Genomic DNA, 17,622 nt, shown 5'->3' with positions numbered 1-17,622 from the left:
AGTGTCAGAGATGAGAATCCAACCCTGGAAAAACGGTAGTTTTTCCAGCTAATGTCTCTGTTCAGGAAAGCCCCTGCCTTCCATACCCTTTAACTGGATACTGGACTTTCAACTTTTCATCTTGGGCCAGAAACAAGAGAGAACGACAAGGAAAATAACCCACAGTTCCATTGTCATTAGATGTTATACATTCATGTCCTTATACACTTGTGCAAATCCATAGAATGTACAGCAAAAGTGAAGCCCAGTGCAAACCTTGGTCTTTGGGTGATAATGCTGTGTCAGTGTTTGTTCTCAGCCATAACAAATGTCGCACTCTGATGGAGGCTATTGATGTGGGGGGGGTGGGCAGGGGAGTTGGGGGAGGCGTCTGTGTCCATACAAGTTATATGGGAAACCTCTGTACCTTCCTCTTAGTTTTGTTGTGAACCTTAAACTGCTCTAAAATAGTAGTATTGAAAAAAAAATGTCTGATTTATGAACTCAATCAAGTGTTTTTATCAGTAAGCTGGAACCTCCAATAATATGATGAGATGTTTATTGCACAAATGGGAGAATGTAATCTATTTTAAAGACAATTCCAGAATTTCTTTTTTTTTTTTTTGTCTTTTTAGGGCCATACCCTCGACATATTGGGGGTCCCACGCTATGGGTCCAATCGGGGCTGTTGCTGCCAGCCTACACCACAGCCACAGCAATGCCAGATCCAAGCCGCATCTTCGACCTACACCACAGCTCAGAGCAACGCTGGATCCTTAACCCCCTGAGCGAGGCCAGGGATTGAACCCTCAACCTCACGGTTCCCAGTCAGATTTGTTTCTGCTGCACCAAGATGGGAACTCCTTTTTTTTGTTTTGTTTCGTTTTTTTTTTTTTTTTTTTTTTTTTAATTTCTTATGCTTGTTCGAACTTGCCATTCACTTGGCCGTTGATTTAATGGCAGTCAATCCCTAGTAATTATGAAATGAAAACAAATGGAGGAGTTAAACATTTTACTCAAGGAAAAACATTAAAAGATAAAGGATAGTGAAACCACATGAAACATATGTTTTATGTGTGTGTGTAAAGATGCAGGTATTTCACGTTATCTTTTAATCTCTATGAAGAAACTCCTTCTGTGTTGTCAAGAAAATCTTCTTTTGAGAGTGGCAAGCCTAGATACGTGTCTCCCTGGTCCCCATGGTCCCTCACTGCGTGTCTTCAAAGCCAAGCATATTGAGGCAATTTGAAGAAATCCTTGTATGACATTATCCTACCAAGTGTGATCATTCTTGATTCAACTGAGCTCGAAAGGATCGTCCTTGAGTCGACTGAGCCAACTGGACAAATAATATCTTGGCTTCCATGTGAATATTGTTTTATTGATGAAATAGTAGGTTTATAGCATTTTATGTTAATCACATTGTTACACCACACAGGACTGATTATATGGCTATGGAGACATTATTACACAACAATGGCTTTGGGTCAAGACTGAGAGCCAGCACTTTCTGTGCTGGCCCTGAAGGCCAATTTATGATAAGTGCTGAGAGTCATGGTATTCTGGAGCAAAGGGAAGGAGGATACAGATTCAGCCCGTTAACGGTGACCTTGATCCTGGCATTTGGTGCTTCTTCCCAACTTGTAGAAAAAACAGGGTTGATTTTTATCAGGACGTACTATTAGGTATCCAACGCAGCATGTGTCATATTTCTGAACAGACTCTGGCAGAAGGCAAAAGAGCGAGGAGGCATCCTAATTCTTATGTTCCCTCATACAAAATAATAATAATAATAATAAAGTGATACTGAGTGTGCTTATACAATGCCTGTTGTTATAAAAACACATTTCCCTTTTTTGAGGTCTCATTCTTCTATTGCCTGTTAAGAGTTAAGAGAACTCACATTTATGAGTATCTTCCAGGATCTAAGTATCTTACAGCACTGTTTCCTTAAATGTTTACAACTAAGTCAAGTAGATAGTATATTATTTCCATTTTCAGATGAGAAAACTGAAGCCAAGAGAATAGTGGTCACAAAACAGTTGATGGATTCCACTGGGATTCAAAGTTGTGTTCCGTTACAAAATCAGAGCACTTTCTATCATAATGTTGTTGCACCATTTTCTAGAAATACCAGTTTGGAGTCTAATGTGTTTTCTTTCATTGCTGATTGTCAGAACAACAATATACACCCCCCCACACACACATACACATCTATCCATATATGTGAAAGAAGGAGATACGGTGTAGTGTGGTGGTGAAGTTCATGAATTCTGGAGCAAAACTACTGGGGTTCAAATCCCTGGCTAGCTGTGTACCCCTGGGGAAATGCTTTGCCTCTCTTTGACTCATCTCCATTTGTACCTCAGGTCTAATGATAGTGAAATAGCTAAGAATGGTGTCTGGAACCTTTTAAGCACTTTGCAAGTTTTAGCCAAGACTGTGATATCAATAAAGGTAGAACTCTTGAGTAATATTTCTCATTCAGTGTATTTTGGCTCGAACACTGAAAATTTAGTGCTAAGGAGGTGAAGATTAAAATTGGCGTAGATTTATGGACCAATGAGCTTCATTTATGCTCCATGCCCATAGATTTCCTAACCCCCACTGAGCCATATCAGTGAGGATCATGGGACAAAAGGGCTTCCTGCAATAGAATAATTTTACACTTTCTGCAAAACACAACCCCTTGAGGATCAAAAAATAAGTTAGCCATGAAGTGGAAAGTGAGCCTTTTACTACTGTAATTAAAAATACTAATTTCAGAGTTCCTGTCATGGCTCAGCAGAAATGAATCTAACTAACATCCATGTGGACACAGGTTCAATCCCTGGCCTTGCTCAGTGGGTTAAGGATCTGGCATTGCTGTGAGCTGTGGTGTAGGTCGCAGATGCAGCTCAGGTCTCAGGTTGCTGTGGCTATGGTGTAGGCCAGTGGCTACAGTTCCAATTGGACCCCTAGCCTGGGAACCTCCATATGCTGTGGGTGTGGCCCTAAAAAATGACCAAAAAAATGCTGATTTCAAAACTCATGTTTATAGCAGTATTGTTCACAATATCCAAAAGATAGAAACAATCCAGATGTTCATTGGCAGATGAATGAATAGACAAAATGTGATATGTACATGAATGGAATACTATGCAGTCCTAAAAAAGAAGGGATTTCTACCATATGCTATACCATAGATGAACCTTGAGGACACTATGCTAAGTGAAATAAGCCAATCACAAAGGACCAATACTGTATGATTCCACTTATGTAAGATACCTAGAGTAATAGCTTTCAGAGACAGAAAGTAGAATGGTGGTTTGGAGGGGCTGCTGGGAAGAGGAAATGGGGGTGATTTTTTAATGGGTACAGAGTTTAAGTTTTGCAGAGTGAAGAGAGTTCTGGGGATTTCTTGCACAACAATATGAGTGGACTTAAAACTTCTGAACAGTGTACTTAAAAATGATGATGATGGTAAATTTTATGTCACATGTATCTTACCACATTTAAAAAATGTTTTAAAATACTTAGTTCAGTCAAAGCATCTGTGGCTACCATGGTGACCACCAATCTGAGGAAGGGTGTTCTGTTGTTACTGATCTGTAAGATCTGATGAAATTATCAATGCTTTTTCCTGTCAGCAGCCAATCTCTGTGATAGGCTGCAGCTGCTGTCTGTGCTCTCCAGGTCCAAACAAGAGTCTCAGTCACTCATCCTCGGCCTTGGATTCTTTCCTGGGGAGCTACAAATCTGACTCTTGAGTTACAGTGTATGTGTGGGGAAAATGCACGTGTGCACCCCTATGTGGTCACCTGTTGAACCTCTTTCCATATGAGAGAGTAACAGGTGGTGCTAAAATCTGCCGTGTAGGTCAGCCGTGTTGGACCACACAGTTGTCAGCTGTAGTGTTTGCGTTTCCCAAGCCATTGTTGGAGCTCCGTGCAACACCCCAGGGTCTCTGTATTTGAACCTATGTTTTTGCACAGTGTATGAATAGCAAGGCTGTCGTTTGGAACTGCGGGTTCTTCCCCACAGGCAAGCAGTGCTTGAGTCCCTTCATTAATTAGGACCATTTAGAGTTCTGTGATCAGTGGCTTCAGTATGTCTTTTAGATTAGATTTTCTGCCTATTGATTCTTTTAAAATTTTGAACTTTTCAGGTATGTGTGAATTGTCTATCTTTTATTTTCCCTAGTTGGAAGCCAGGAGGAGGAAGGGCAAATATTTTGTGTTTCAACACGGATGAGAGGCATTTTCAAGTCTAGCATGATAATTAATGACCAGATGATTATCCTTCACAATAGTAATATAGTACAAATAGGATTCTATTTATTTTGCCCATAATTGTAATAAATTCTTTATGCTTCCCTCTCTTATTGCCTACACGTGTGTGCGAGGGTGTGTGAGACAAGGTGTGTTTGTCGTACATCTATTGCATGGCATCCTGAAATGTAATTTGAAACAAAGGCAGCTCACACTGTTGAAACAGCAGGGACTTCATTTCTGAGACTATGACACCTACTCCTACAGGCTTATATCCAAAAGCCAGCTGTCAAATAGCTTATAGAAAATAAGCTTTACAGAAGGATTTAAAAAGCAGTATGACAGTGCTTTACCCTGAATGTCTCTTGATTCAAACCCTCTTGAAAAGCAGAGGCCGAGTGACACCTGTTACTGAAAAGGGGCCAGGTGACCTCTGACCGGACTGCCACCAGGGAGGTTTGACTACATCTGTGATTTCCATCAGCATCGACCTTCTTTGGTCCATAAAGAGACTGGGACAGAACTTGGTTAAGGAGGGAAAGTTGCTTTCAAAAGACGGCGATGAAGGAACCACTGTAATTAAACGGTTGTTACGATGATTGGTTCTCTTCTGCACAGCCCTAAGAAGTGACCTATCCTTGGCCTTCCAACATGTTGCTTCCAGAATAGCAACCTATCAGGACCCTGGAGAGAAGCCACAGCAAATGGTGAGACCACTTGGGTGTGATCAGTGGGTTTTGGTAGCAAAAATAAAGAGGCTCTTTCTCTCTTTCAGCCCCGAGAATCTCAGCTCTGGGAGGACATTGTCAAGAGGGAGCCTTTTCCCTGAGAAAACTTGGACGGCCTGACTTAGAAACAGTGTGGCCTTGGCAGGATCTATTCTAGCAGGGGTCACAGACTTAAAAGGCGAAGCAAGAGCTCTAAACCAAGTTTCCCTTTTGTGATCCACCAAGAACAGGTGTTTGCTTTGCTCAAAGAAAGATTTCACAGAGTGATTTCATGCGTAGCTAAGATACGTAGTAGGATTATTTGTCTGTCATAGCTGGGATTGAGTCCCATCATCAGGGCATTATCACTCCAGTGGCTTTCTATGAATGTGATATTAAACGTGTGTGTGTGTGTGTGTGTGTGTGTGTGTGTGTGTACGTACCTGAATCAGATCAAACCACCACCCACCACTCTCCCAGCATTCTTGGGTTTATTTGTACTATTAGGGCAGCTCTCATCCTCTGGTTATAGTAACACAAGTACTTTATTCAAAACACCTCCTTTAACTTTCATCATGATGCTATGAGATACACATTATGTCTCCACTGTGTAGATGGGAGGACTGATGCTTAAAGAGGGTGGAAAACGTGCTAAGGTGACATAACCCGGACGTGGCAGAGGTGGGATTCAAGGTGAGGAAGTCCAGAGCTTTGCTCTCAATGATGCTCCCACAAGAGAAGTTGCACACATTGTACCAGCTTCACAAAGTCACTGAAGAATCTGGGTGAGGAGTTCTGGCTGTGGCACAATGGATTGGCAGCACCAGGAGGACACAGGTTTGACCTCCCTGGCTCTGCACAGTGGGTTAAAGGATCCGGTGCTGCTGCAGCTGCAGCATACCCAGGAACTCCATAAGCCATGGGGCGGCCAAAAAAAAAGAATCCTGGGTGACCATCTGCAAGACCCATTCATTTATCTTCCTCTTCTTTGCAGAGCTGACCCACAAGCATGAAGTGGCATCACCTTTCCCGCCACTTCTCCCAGTGCCTCTCTGCTTATGCTGCTTTCAGTCTTTCCAAGATTAATGTTTAACCCAAACCCAACTTCTTTCCATGACCCCGATGACCAACCCTCCCAACAGTGTGTCCTGAATAACAGAATCTGGTGAAAAGACCTCTCTCCCGTCTATCCAATAGAATGGCTCTTTCCCTGTGGACTTCTGAAGAGGCACCATTTGTGCAGCCATAACTAACATAACGTAACATGTCTCCCCTTTAACTAGAGTCCCAGAGTTCCCATAGTGGCTTAGTGGTAACGAACCCGACGAGGATCCATGGGGACATGGGTTCGATCCTTGTCCTCACTCAGTGGGCTAAGGATCCAGCATTGCCATGAGCTGTGGTGTAGATTGCAGGCATGGCTCGGATCCTGTGTGGCTGTGGCATAGACTGGCAGCTGCAGCTCCAATTTGACTGCTAGCCTGGGAACTTCCATATGCTATGGATGTGGCCCTAAGAAGACAAAAAACAAGACAAAAAACTAGAGTTCCAGAATATCAAATCCTTTCGACAGCTACATACAAAGGAGGACAAAGTCAGTTTAGCGTGTGATCATCAACTTGCTCTTTCTACGGTCTCCCAGATCTCTTTGTCCTTTCCCTTCTAGCTCTTCGATTGTCTAGAGTCTTTAAGAGGCTGCACTGTATGCTGTGTTCATGATAGGCAGGTGGATAGTAGGGAGATAAATAGATAAGTGGGTAGCTGGATGCCTAGGTGGGTAGATGGTAGGTAGTATACATAGGATCCAGACAGCTACATCAGGGTATGGATAGGTATTGCATGCGCATGTATGTTGTTGATTTGGGTTCCCCCAGAAGCAGACCCTGCGATAAGGATCCACAGGCAGGTAGGAAACACCAGGAGGAGAATGAAGACGCAAGAAACACGGAGGGGAAGAACACGAAAGAAAAATAATCAAGCTTCTTCTCATTGAAGGCAAATGGCACTTAATTTCTTTGGGGAATTCTGGGAGACTGTAAAACGTCCTACTCAATGTGGTTTATCACAATTATCACCCATTATCTCAAGCTCCACCCCGAGTCTACTGAATCAGCACATGAATTTTTAACAGTATCCCCAGTGATAAAGTTTACAGAGTACTGGAGCAGAATATGCCTCAAAGGGAAACTAACCCGAGGGGTAAGAAAATTGTGAGACTTATCCCTCATCTCCCCATTTGACCCTTATTTCTGAGGGTTTGAATTCTCTGAAACTTCTGGCTTGGCCTTTGCATAGGCAGAACGTCCATATTGCTGTGGCCAGAAAGAAAGTCCTCAGACAGAAAATTAAAGGTATTAGCAGTAAACAGCCTTTCGCACTTACAGCAATTATAAGTTCAGCTATGATTCAGCTATATATAAACATGATGCTAAAGCCGAGATTGAGAAAAAAAAAAAAAAAAGTGTTCCCGTCGTGGCTCAGTGGAAACGAATCCAACTAGGAACCATGAGGTTTCGGGTTCAATCCCTGGCCTTGCTCAGTGGGTTCGGAATCAGCGTTGCCGTGAGCTGTGGTGCATATTGCAGATGCAGCTCGGATGGCGTTGCTGTGGCTGTGGTGCAGGCTGGCCGCTGTAGCTCCCATTCGACCCCTAGCCTGGGAACCTCCATGTGCGACCCTAAAAAGACAGACCAAAAAATAAAGTAAAATAAACAAAGCTGAGATTGAATTGCAATGATAACTATCACAACTGTAATACTGATTCAGTGTTAACAACGCATTGGGTAGATTGAAGTAAGCAGGATTTCATCTGGGCTTTTATTCTAAATAAAGCAGTTCATTTACCTCGCAGAGAAATATCATTATCACAGTTAACCTTAGAAGCACTAACATAAATAAACATATATATATATATATATATATATATATATATATGGTTTTTTCACAGTAGTTATTTCAGGCTCTCTCAAGTAGGCCATGAGAAAGGTCAGGAAAGGGACTCCATATTTCATTTACTTATTCTAATTCCTAATATTTACCCCAAGGAGGGTTTGGGACCCGCAGAACCAATGTTCTTCATTGCGGTGTCAAACAGTGCACCACACATATTCTGGAGTATGTGCAAGAGCTGAAATTAAGGCAGAAAAAAAAAAAAAGACTTCTATTGTAACGTTAAAACGCTGGTGAAGACATTTGGATAACATCCAGAAAAATCCATCACTTCTCCCAGACACAATAAAGTACTACAATAAAGTAATTTCAAGGAAGATGTTAGCTCTGTTCCCCTCACTTACATTTTAAAGAGGTATTAAAGTATTCCATGTCACACAAGGAAAAAAATCCGAAACAATTCAGGATGCATCAAAAGTTTCTAAATCTGTGTGGAAAAAAAAAATTACAGAATAGTAACCACTTAGAAATATCAAACTTAAAAATCCTAAATAAGGTTTTTATGTTTAAATAATAGGGTTATAGAAAGATATGAATCAAAAATTTTTGTGCATGACAGGGTATATGAATTATGAGCTCAAATTAGTTCAACACAAACTTCATTAAGTAATACCTTACGATAAAAATGAACGAGCTATATATCCTTTTCTACACTTTTTGCTCAACACACCATCAAGTGAATTTTAAAAATATTGTAAAATTACACACTTATTATTCTTTTACCAACCAAGTACCAAAACAGAAAAACCCTTTCATTTAGGAAATTAAAAGTCAATGCATGTGGTATATGCTTAATATTATTAAGCAGTAAAATCCTATGAAATATATTCTTTTGACCCCTTTTGTCCCCTCTGTCTCCTCTCTCTTTTAGCTTCCAGCAACAAAACCAATCTTATATCTATTAAGATAAGGCTCTCCTAAATGCACTGAGCACAGCATTTTCTGTGCACTTCCTCAAACTATGAATTAACTGCCTTATTTAGAATAAAGTCTAGTGAAATCCTGCTTTTGCTGACCTCTTCTTTTTCTCTTTATGAGCAGTTCCTGCTCTGGCCAGGAAACTGAGGAAGACATCACGGCTTTAAGTCATTTATTTATTTATACTTCTGTTGACAGGCTCGTTGGTGTTAGAATGAAACATTCTGCCCAATTTGACAAGTCACTCCTTACTCTAAATTTCAGTTTGAAAAAAACAAAAACCCCACAGTTTGGAATGTCAGTTTAGATTGAGGAGGGGGGCATTTTCTTCAAAGAAATAAAATGATGTCCCCTTTCCCTGAAGCCTGTGTAGGAGGTAGCTTACAGAGGAGTTGAAGAGAATGTGCTGCGGGTAGGCTCGGCTCACTCATTAGCAAAGGACTCACCTCTGAGACTCGAGTTGAGAGAGGGCAGATTGGGATGAGTCTTCGGGATGAGAACAGATCTGAGAACTATAGAGGTCCAAAGCTAAGTGAGTTTGTATCAAAAATTAACTTGGTTCTGGATGAATGCTATCTCATACAGATGCCAGCAAGCCACATATGTGATTCTAAGGGGTCTGTAGCCCCATTAGAAAAAAGTCAAAAGAAACAGATGAAGTTCATTTCAATAGCATATTTTTAACCCAATATGTACAAAAAACTATTGTTATGAAAACTGGTGAGATATGTAATAGTCTTCAAAATCGAGTGTGAATGTTATACTCACAGCACATTTCAAGGGCCCCAAAGCCACCCGTGCCTAGCTGCCGCTGTGATAACGAGCCTAAGTCCAGAGGACATGAGCCAGATTACTTCAAAAATACGTGCGGAATATTTAAGAGCCAGATCAAAAGCACTAGATGAAATCACGAAGCCAAAGGACATTCTCTTTCATTTATACTTGGAACTCCAGCTACCTAGGAGACGTTTCTCTAAGGATGATTTTGTCATTCACTCTAAACACAGCCCCTTCCCACCACACATAACCTTGCAGTATCTTATCCTCTAACCCCTGGAAATCACTTTAATTCTGAAAGTACTTTAATTCTGATTTGCTTTCTAGTACAAAAAGCAGTGTTGGTATGTTTTGCTTAAAAATGTGGCCTGCCTAAGGTTCAAAAAACCCTTGTGGCAAAGCTTCATCTAGGTTTTTGTGCTGCCAGAGGAAGGACATGAAGAAGCAAATCCCGTTGTTTGAAAAAGTTATATATCCTCAGGCTCATGTTTCATGTGCTGTGGGCCTCTAGTCAAGTTGTGGAATTAGGAAGGCGATCGAGGCCAGCCTGTCACTTTGGTGCCCATAATGTGTGTTACCCTCCAGCTCGGGGAGAGATCTGAGCACACTCTACGTAATTAGAAAAACGTGTCTCTAATGTATACATGTAAGGATAACCTGACCCCCTTGCTGTACAGTGGGAAAATAAAAAAATTATAAAAAAAAAAAAAAGAAAAGAAAAACGTGTCTCATCCTTAATATGGACCTTGAGTGTGAGGTTCCGGAGACCTCATGTCTCTTCTGAGACAATAGCTCCTGAGGTGACTCAGACATAAGAAGGCATATTTGCACATTATACCAGGGAAATCTCAACGAGCATTAAATGTGGAGAACCAACATTTATCCTGGACCGTCTTCAGGGAACCCCCACCCCCCCAGTGAGCATCTAGCTACCCTGAGAAATGTCCTGCTGCAGGTGGTTGTCCTAGGAAGTGCACTGGTTAAGGTGTGGAAATGGGACAGAGGGAATTTGAGCCCATAACTGCTCCCGGTGCGTAGGAGACAGATTCCTCCAAAGGGAGATGAAAAGTCACACTCAAACGGTTTGAAGAGAAGGAAGCCCTCTTTATAGAGGGTCAGGCACCAGGCCTGGTACACTGTGTTTCTATGAAGGGTTTAGCTTTCAGAGTGGTTTTCTCTTGGGCTACTGGAATGGTTTTCTGAAGAATACACTATTAATTTCTTCTCTTATATTCTGTTGTAGCTTTCTGGTAAAAATTTTGTGTGATAGAATAAGCAGAAGTAGCTACATAATTGCGGGGCAAGTACAAGGGTTTTAATAGGAACCCTTGTTAAAAATTTATTAAGGATTTCAACAAAATGTGGAATATGCTTATAATGGAATATTACCCACTCTTAAAAAGGAAAGAAATTCTGACACATGGTCAGTAGCAAGCAGCGAGATACTAAAGACGAAAGAAAAAATTTAAAGCCATCTGAATAAAAAGTAAATTACTTACAAAGGAACAAAATTTGACTAACAGTAAGGTTCTCCTTAGCATTACTAGAGGCCAGAAAACAATAGAATGATGATTTTAAGTATTAGAAGAAAGTAGTTGTCACCCTGGAAGGTTCTATTCAGCTAAATTATTATTCAAAAGTAAAGGCGAAGTTCCTATTGTGGCTCAGTGGGTTAAGAACCCAACATAGTGTCTGTGAGGAGGTGGGTTTGATTCCTGGCCTTGCTCAGTGGCTTAAGGATCCGTCGTTGCTGCAAGCTGTGGTATAGGTTGCAGATGCAGCTCCAATTCCACTCTTAGCCCAGGAACGTCCATATGTGGCAGGCGTGGCTGTAAAAAAGAAAAAAAAGTAAAGGTGAAATAAAGCCAATTTCAAACAAATTAAGCCTGAGAGAGTTTATAACTCATGGCTTTTCCATCACTGAAAAAACCACAAAAGAATGTACTTCAGTAGGAAGAAAACTAAACCTCGGAGGAAGAACTGGCAAACAAGAAGTGTTTTGTAGTTTCTCATTCTATCCCCACGTCTCTTAAAACTTTTCATATTTTCTATTTATTTTTAAATCTGTGCTGCATCCTGAATACTTTCTTCAAATTATTCTAATTCTCTGTTGAGTTACTAATAATTTTCTGTGATTTCTAGTTCAGGCAAATGAGTAGAAAAATCCAAGATAGTCATAGCTTTGAAAAAATGAGAAATTCATTTTTCGGTCAAGGTAGAGTAACAGGGCCTGGGTTGCTTCTTATTCCTGGGGGCGTGGGGGGCAGGACAAACCTAAGAAGCAACTGTTTTCAAGACACAACATGAGGTAGCAGAAGATGGTGATCCTGATGAGAAACAAGTCCTTCCTGCTCAAGCTTTTGCTGCGTTTCCTTTGCAGGCTGTGTCCCTGGGAGAAGGAACACAAGCGGAGCCTCTTCGTCTCCTTGAGTTGAGGAGATGGAGCCGAGAGTCTCAGAAGAGCCAGACAGATGCCATTCATTCCCTGGACAGACTCCTGAGGACAGCTGCACAGAGAGAGACCCAGAGAGCTGCAGAAGGGTCTCCAGCGGTCATCAGTGAGTAATCCTCAGAGTCTGTGTGTCAGGAAACTGTCCAAAGCTAGAGAAAGAGCTTCCATCCCCAAACGATTAGCGGACCCAGGACCTGAGCTCGCACAGGGCCAGGAATCGGGCCCATTCTCTTGTTGATGGACACTGAGGTCGTTTCCGTGTCTTGTCTGTTGTAAACAATGCTGCGATGAACACGCGGGTGCAGGTGTCCTTTCAAACTAGTGTCTTCGTTTTTCTGTGGGTACATACCCAGCAATGGGATTGCTGGATCATATGCTAGTTCTCCTTTCAATTTTTTTGAAGAACTGCCATCCTGTCTTCCTTCGTGGCTGCACCAATTTACACCCCCACCAGCAGTGCACAAGAGCTCTCTCTTCTCTACATCCTCGCCAACCCGTTATTTCCTGTCTTTTCAAGAGGAGCCGTTCTGACAGGTGTGATGTGGCCTCTCGTTGTGGCTGTGATGTGCTTTTGCTTGATGACTGGTGATGCGGATCACCGTCTCATGTACCTTTTGGCCATCTGTATGTCTTCTTTGGGAAAATGTCTGCTCAGATGCTCTGCCCATTTGTCTAGCTGGACTGCTCTTTGTGTGTTTTCCTTTTGCTATAGAGTTATATGAGTTCTTCTTCTTCCTCCTCCTCTTCTTCTTGTTCTTCTTCGTTTTTTAGGGCTGCACCTGTGGCATATGGAGGTTCCCAGGCTAGGGACTGAATCTGAGCTGCAGCTGCCAGCCACAGCAACACCAGATCCGAGCCACGTCTGTGACCTACACCGCAGCTCAAGGCAATGCTGGGTCCTTAACCCACTGAGCAAGGCCAGGGATCAAACCCACATCCTCACGGACACTAGTCGGTTCGTTACCTCTGAGCCAAAATGGGAACTCCCGAATTCTTTATATATTGGATATTAGTCCCTTATAGGATATATAATATTTATAAATATTTTCTCTCATTTAGCGGGTTGCCTTTTTATTTTGTCAATGACTTCCTCTTCTACGTGGAAGCTTTTTCGTTTGCTATAGTCCCATTTTATTTCCTTTACTTTTGGTGTCAAATCCAAAAAATTGTCACAAGACTTATGTCAAGGAGCTTATTGTCCATATATTTTCTTCTAGAAATGTTGGTTTTGGATCTTACATTCATGTCTTTAATCCATTTTGAGTTAACTTTTGGGGATGGCATAAGATTCTTCTGCATGTGGCTGTACAGTTTTCCCAACACCATTTATCGAAGTCCCACCCACTTCTTTAAAAGAGTTAAAGTAGCCTGTAATTACCTAGGAAAACAGCCAAAGATGTATTACCTGACATACATATTTTTTATACCCTTGCGTACTTCCCTGGTTTCCAGAGATTATTAAGTGACTTACACTCTACGGTACTAAATAATGGGGGGAAGAAACCATAGATCTTATATATGGTTTCCACTGTCTAGACTTGCTTATTTTAGATCCATCTAATGCGTGAAGGATAAAGGGACATTTTCCAAGACTAAAAAGAACAACATGTAAGTGGAGCTGACGTCATAGTCCTTCTTGTGTTAGGAAATTTCCCATCATTGTTCCAAGAAAGCAAACACTTGGGAACCACACTGCAGGAAATGAATGGTTTCATATAAATGGTCATTTGCCACGCAGTCTGCAGTGTCATAAAATGTCTCATAATGATGGCTTCTCCTACTTGGTATCTTCCCTGCCTGAGGAAAGTTTGATTCTTTCTAGAGAATAAATTGGTGACTGGGGATTTACCTTTCCTCTTGGAGAGAAGTTTTTCTCCACGTTTGTGAAAAAATTGTACTGAAAATAAATGACGCTTAACATTAAGCATTAAGTTGATATTTCCAGTGCTCTACTGCTTTCGATAGGGCTCGGGAAGGTCTTAGAGGGGTGATGAAGTTGCTGTATGTTGTGGGGGGGGGGGTTCCTGAGTCCATGAGCCTTAAGTATGCTCCTTTGGGGAGTGGAGAGGACTTTCGATTTAAATTTTTTAAGTGAGAAATTAAAGAGACAAGCAGCATGCATTGTCATCCAAAGGAGCAAAACAAGTATCCTTATTTTTTTCAGAGTCAGGATTTTAGAAAATTAGGGGCTGCCTGCATTTGAATTCCGTTCTCATTTTTACGCTGCCTGTAATGAATGGCCTTTCTACAAACAGAGAACATTCCTTTTCTCTTCCAATCGCCTATATTTCAAATTCCCTTAGATGTTTCCCCAGGACCTTCATGATCTGGCTCTTGCTTGCCTCTCCAGCCCCATTTTTTATCCTCCAGAAACACACACATATACACATACTAACTTCCCTCCACCACGTCTACCCCACCCTCCCCGAAAGGCCCCACGCTCACACACTGCAAGGCAGCCGCATGGAAATTATTTCAGCCTCATATATGGCTTAGGTTCCCACCAAACTCTAGATCTCTGCCCATGGTTTATTATTATTATTCTTTTAAATGAGCTTTTTTAAAATTAAAGTATAGTTGATTTACAGTATTGTGCCAATTTCTGCTGTATAGCATAGTGACCTAGTCATATATATATATATATTCTTTTTCTCATACTATCTTCTGTCATGTTCTAGCCCAAGGGATTGGATGTGGTTCCCTGTGCTGTACAGTAAGACCTCATTCCTTACCCATTCTAAATGTAATAGTTGTTTTATTGGCTTAAAATACTGTTTCACACATAGTTGATCGTAGACTGCACATTTCAGTGGCCCCCAAATTTGTATGTTTAAACTCTAACCCCCAAATGTGTGGGATTTGGAGACAGGCTTCTAGAAGGTGATTAGGTTATGAGGGTAGAGCCTCCATATGTAATCAGTGTCCTCATAAAATGAGGATGAGGAGTTCCCTTTTTGGCTCCATGGAAAACGAACCTGACTAGTATCCATGAGGATGTGGGTTCACTCCCTGGCCTTGCTCAGTGGGTTAAGGATCTGGTGTGGCTGTCGTGTAGTCTGGTAGCTGCAGCTCTGATTCAACTCTTATCCTGGGACTTCTCATCTTCCCTATGCCACGGATGTGACCCTAAAACAAACAAACAAACAAACAAAACGAGTAGATCCCTCTCTGCCATGTGAGGGGACAATGAGAAGGTCTGTAAATGAGGAAGAAGAGCCTCATCAGAACCTGATCCTGCTGGTACCTGGACCTTAGACTGCCAGCCCCCAGTACTGTGAGAAAGAAATGGTTTTTGTTTAAGCCACCCAGCCTATGCTAATTGAGGCCACCCGGAAGCCTGAACTAAGATAGTCTTTGGCTAAATTCTGTGGATCCTCAATTTCAGCTCCTTAGGCACCTCCTTTGAAAAATTATTGCTTAATGCTTCCAGTCAAGACTAGGTCCCCTTCCGTGTTCCCGTGTCCTCCCCTGCCGTCGCACTTCTTTCCCTGCAGTTGTGGAAGACTGTATTTTCTAAAGATGGCCACGACCAGATCTCCCATCCCACAGACTCTTACCTTGCTCTTCTTCATCAAGAATTGGAGAGAGATCTAAATTCTCCTTCTCTGGAATCCGAATTGGCCTTAGAAACCTGTAGAAGGTGGAGGGAGTGATGGGCCCATTATTTCCAAGGTGGTTCAGAAAAGGCCCTGAAGCTTTGGTCTGTTTCTTTTGAGATACTTTCTCTGGGGAAGGCTAGTTGCCATGTAAGGGGTCTCCCCTGAGACACTTGTGGTGAAGATGACATATGCAGGTGTTTCAGGCAATAGCTCCCAGATGACAGCTAAGCAGAGACTGCCGGCCAAGAGAGTAGAAGACTCCTTCACATAATCCCAGCCCCTGGCCGTGAAGTCACCCTCTACCATGAGTCTCCTCCGCTGAGCCCAGACATTCTGGAGTCCTGTACCCTCTTCAAATCCCTAAGCTGCAGAACCAGGAGCATAATCAAGTGGTTGGTTTAAGCTGCTAGGTTTGGGGATAATTTGTTACAAGGTGCTAGTAACTGAAACATTATTATATAAATGGATGTTCACTCATCTAGGCCACAGGAGCCCATATCAGAGCCTATAAGCATGCAGGCGGGGTCTGTATCTGATTTGTTAGCCATTATAACCTCAACTTTTAGCTAAATGCCTTGCACGTAATAGCTGTTTAGTAAATAATCTTCACTAGATAAATAGATGAATGGTAGGCACTTTCTTTTTCTTTCTTTCTTTCTTTTTTTTTTTTTTTTTTTTTTTGTCTTTTTTTTGCTATTTCTTGGGCCGCCCCTGCGGCATATGGAGGTTCCCAGGCTAGGGGTCGAATCGGAGCTGTAGCTGCCAGCCTGCACCAGAGCCACAGCAACTCCAGATCAGAGCCGTGTCTGCGACCTACACCACAGCTCGTAGCAACGCCGGACCCTGAACCCACTGAGCGTGGCCAGGAATTGAACCTGCAACCTCATGGTTCCTAGTCAGATTTGTTTCCTCTGCGCCATGACGGGAACTCCGCACTTTGTTTTTCTAGCTTTGAGCTTATCCACCTCTTTCTCAAATGTTAAGTCTGGTGATCTGGTTACAGACAGCGAGGTTGCCCAAGCTGCTGTTTCTCTTGTCGGTCAAGTTTTGCAGCATTAATTCCTCTTGATTATTTCTTGTCCCAGTGTTTGGAATAATGAAGCAGCCTTCAAGGCCTTGCACCACGTGGCTCACCACCAAGTCAACACTAAGCAGTTCCTGGCCCCCTGCCCCAGCCTCTCTCTCTGGCTTTCTTTTCTATCACCTGGATGCCTCATCACAGGCAGAAGAGAGCCTTCACGCTCCTCATCTGTCTTCAGAACAAAAGAGCCTGGACGCAGGAAGAACGGGCTCACAGATCCCTGCTCCATTCTAGTTGAGTGGAATCTTGGTCTGGAATATTCACCCTGATCCTTTGCAGGCCACGGGACTGGCCCAACAATGAGCAGGGGCTGCTCTGGGAACATAAAAAAGAAGCAGCCAGGCCCCCAAGCCTTTAACAGTCCATGCACACCTCAGACCACGTGCACTTAGGCATCTGATAATGTTTTGGCAACAAGCTTCTGGGTGGCCCTACTTTCCCCAGAAGAGGACTAGAGCGGAGTGAAGAATGACTGGAGGCCAGCCACCCCCTGCCTGTGAACTTGAGAGTGGTCTTTGTGAGGGCACAGGACCAGCCTTTAGAAAGATACTGCCTCTCTCTTTCCATATCCCACCCAGGGCACGGGGGTTGGAGAGATTGCCGAGTTCTCAATCATATCAAAACAGCAGGTCATCCGCTCTGGCTCGAGGAGTGTTAACTGTGAGGGAGAGACTTGGGGATTCAGGCCCTGGGTTGTAGGAGATAATATCTTTGCCTTTAAAATTCTGTCACCTTCCCTGCCCTTTCTCTGCTCTTACACAAACATGAGTGTGCGCGCACACACACACACACACACACACACACACACACACACGGCCAGCATCCGGAATCATACCTGGTTCCATGCAGGAGGAGTGCTGAGTATTTGCTCCATTCTTAAATACAGAATAAAAATAATAAAAAGAAAAAT

The 17,622-nt window shown here is 42.5% G+C and overlaps 1 protein-coding gene and 1 long non-coding RNA gene across 3 annotated transcripts in view; one reads left to right on the top strand and one right to left on the bottom strand.

Annotated features, from left to right (window-relative positions):
* NEDD9 (neural precursor cell expressed, developmentally down-regulated 9) overlaps positions 1-17,622 on the top strand; it is a 286,512-nt gene that overhangs the window by 53,304 nt on the left and 215,586 nt on the right. The window contains exon 2 of the mRNA XM_021100184.1: positions 11,961-12,138. The gene's annotated coding sequence lies outside the window, so the exon portion shown is untranslated. The remainder of the gene's footprint in view (positions 1-11,960; positions 12,139-17,622) is intronic.
* Positions 882-15,827, bottom strand: LOC110261774. 2 transcript variants are annotated; one of them, XR_002346300.1, is made up of 5 exons: positions 15,590-15,827; positions 15,008-15,158; positions 9,250-9,308; positions 8,230-8,312; positions 882-1,702 (listed from the first exon to the last, which is right to left on the bottom strand). It is a non-coding gene; the product is annotated as an uncharacterized LOC110261774 (long non-coding RNA). The 2 variants fall into 2 exon arrangements; XR_002346299.1 differs by lacking the exon at positions 882-1,702 and having other exon boundaries at positions 8,190-8,312; positions 15,590-15,825.

This window comes from Sus scrofa, chromosome 7 (assembly GCF_000003025.6).
Source record: "Sus scrofa isolate TJ Tabasco breed Duroc chromosome 7, Sscrofa11.1, whole genome shotgun sequence".
NCBI lineage: Eukaryota > Metazoa > Chordata > Mammalia > Artiodactyla > Suidae > Sus > Sus scrofa.
The sequence above is the reverse complement of the archived record's forward strand: the minus strand, read 5'-3'. Positions and strand labels throughout refer to the sequence as shown.